This window comes from Suricata suricatta, chromosome 4, assembly GCF_006229205.1.
Source record: "Suricata suricatta isolate VVHF042 chromosome 4, meerkat_22Aug2017_6uvM2_HiC, whole genome shotgun sequence".
NCBI lineage: Eukaryota > Metazoa > Chordata > Mammalia > Carnivora > Herpestidae > Suricata > Suricata suricatta.
In genome coordinates this window covers 97,255,459-97,257,634 of record NC_043703.1, presented here as the reverse complement: position 1 = coordinate 97,257,634, position 2,176 = coordinate 97,255,459, and the positions used below count along the sequence as shown (strand labels likewise).

Below are 2,176 nucleotides of genomic sequence, written 5' to 3'. Positions count from 1 at the left end.
TGAATAACAAAAAAGTCAGGATCAGAGGCCAACACATTTTAAAAAATGAAAATTAGCAAAAGTGCCATTCCATGCTGCTGAGTCAGAAGCAGGTGTCAATACGTGGTCCATTGTGGAGCCTGCAGGGACCAGAAGGAAATTTAATTATATCCTATCAACCTAATGGCTTTTATTCGCTTGTCGCATTTGTTGCCATAAATGTCACATGCCAACCAATTTAGTGCTGTAGAAATATCCCAAGAGCTGATGAAAGAGAGAGACTAAACTTTAGTTTTTAAGACAGAGCTAAGTGTTTGGACACTGTAACCTGTAAGAGATATAGTGAGAGCTGTCACTTGGCCCAATTCCATGGGGGAGAGAAAAGCATTAGAATCAAAGGACTCTTGTTACTCTTTGTGAAATGAGTTAGTCATTTCAAGCCAAATCCCCATGGACAGATGTCCAGACACCTGTTGCTGTGGTTAGTTAACAAACAGCTTTTTGGAAAGTGAATCAAATCTATATGCCTGTATGCAAGATAACATTGTTGTATCAGAACATATTTGCACAGAATCATGAGAGTAAGTTTAGTGATGCTATATAAGCAATACTGTATAGCATGTTGAGACAGTAAAGATGATCTTAGTCTCGTTGTGTTTGGACAAATGGAAACAACTATAGAATTTAAAAATCATTAAGAAGTCAAAGGAAACCTTGAATCTATTTCTGGCACCAGTGTCTTTTAAGTCTCCAAGAAAATACATGCCATAATAAGAAAAAAGAAGCATAAAAATAGGTTTGGTAAGTTTACTTGACAGTGTGTGTGTTTCAGAATATTAAAAACTAGATTAAGAAAATATTTTTAAGTTTATTCAATATTCTTTCTGTATAGTGTAGGGGTTTTTTGGTTTGTTCATTTGTTTCCTTTTCTTCTTCTAGTTATAGGGTAAATAGATATAAATATATGTAGGCTATTATTAAATAACATCATTTTTCTTTAAATTATCTTTAGATAATTTACCACAAATTTTATTGGTGATTATTCAGATGTACAAACAGAGTCAGCTCATTATAATGTGATATTGGGAAACAACCTTCTGCGCTAGTGTTGTTTTTGCTTTAGGCTACCATGCTAGTGAAGAAAATTAACTTGCATATGCGTATAGGAGAAACATCTAAACATTATTTATTGTATAGAAATTGGTAATTAGATTTATAGGTTTTTAATATTGATGACAGTTATTTAGACCATTTATTTTAATTGATGGTACTGGTTGAGAGGTATATTGGCATTCTCTGTGTCCTCTTTGCAACTTTTCTGTAAGCCTAAAATAATTACCAAAAAGTTTAATAAAAAAGTAATATGGGAGGGTGCCGGGTGGCCCAGTTGGTTAAACGTCTGACTTCAGCTCAGGTCACATCTTGCAGTTCATGGGTTCAAGCCCCGTGTGGGGCTCTATGCTGACAGCTCAGAGCTTAGAGCCTGCTTTGGATTCTGTGACTCCCTCTCTATTTGCCGCTCCCCCACTCATGCTCTGTCTCTCTGTCTCTCTCTGTCTCAAAAATAAATAAACATTTAGAAAAAAATGCTTTATTTAACTTGCATATTGTTATCCTTTTTTTCCCTTTCCTTTCCTTTTTTAAATAACTACTGCCTTTTTGAAAGACACTAACGAGTTGATACCAAACTTGCTGCTATCTTAGTAATTAACATAATCTTCAACCCAGGTCTAAATTTTTATGGAATTTTGAGAAATTAAATATATAAGGGAAACTCTCACTGGATAAATGTGAATGTCTGATTTGACTTAATAAAGCAAGCTAAAAATATGCTTTATCATGCATATTAAAATTATGCATAGGATAGCAGGAATTTATTTTTCAGTGACTGAGTGAAGATGTCATAAACTGCAGAGTGATTTCAGTTACTGCTGAATAATATCATTTTAATTAAAGAGGAATATTATAAATGTAAACATGGTTTCATAGCATTTCTGTTGGATTGTTTAAAACAAAGCAATACAGAAGTCTGGGTCTGGTGAAGCAAGACTCTGCTGATACAATCCTCCTAGAGAACTGGGTGGGCGAGAGCAGCCCTCACTGGAGCACGCCCCGGGGCTGACTGTGCGACCCGGCATGCAGAAAAAAAATAATAAAATAAAAAAATAAAACAAAGCAATACATATATACTTCCGTT

The 2,176-nt window shown here is 34.8% G+C and overlaps 1 non-coding gene across 1 annotated transcript; it reads left to right on the top strand.

Annotated features, from left to right (window-relative positions):
• Window positions 1–1,990: 1,990 nt before the first annotated feature.
• On the top strand, window positions 1,991–2,119 carry LOC115290979. Its single transcript, XR_003908344.1, has one exon.
• The last annotated feature ends 57 nt before the right edge of the window (window positions 2,120–2,176 follow it).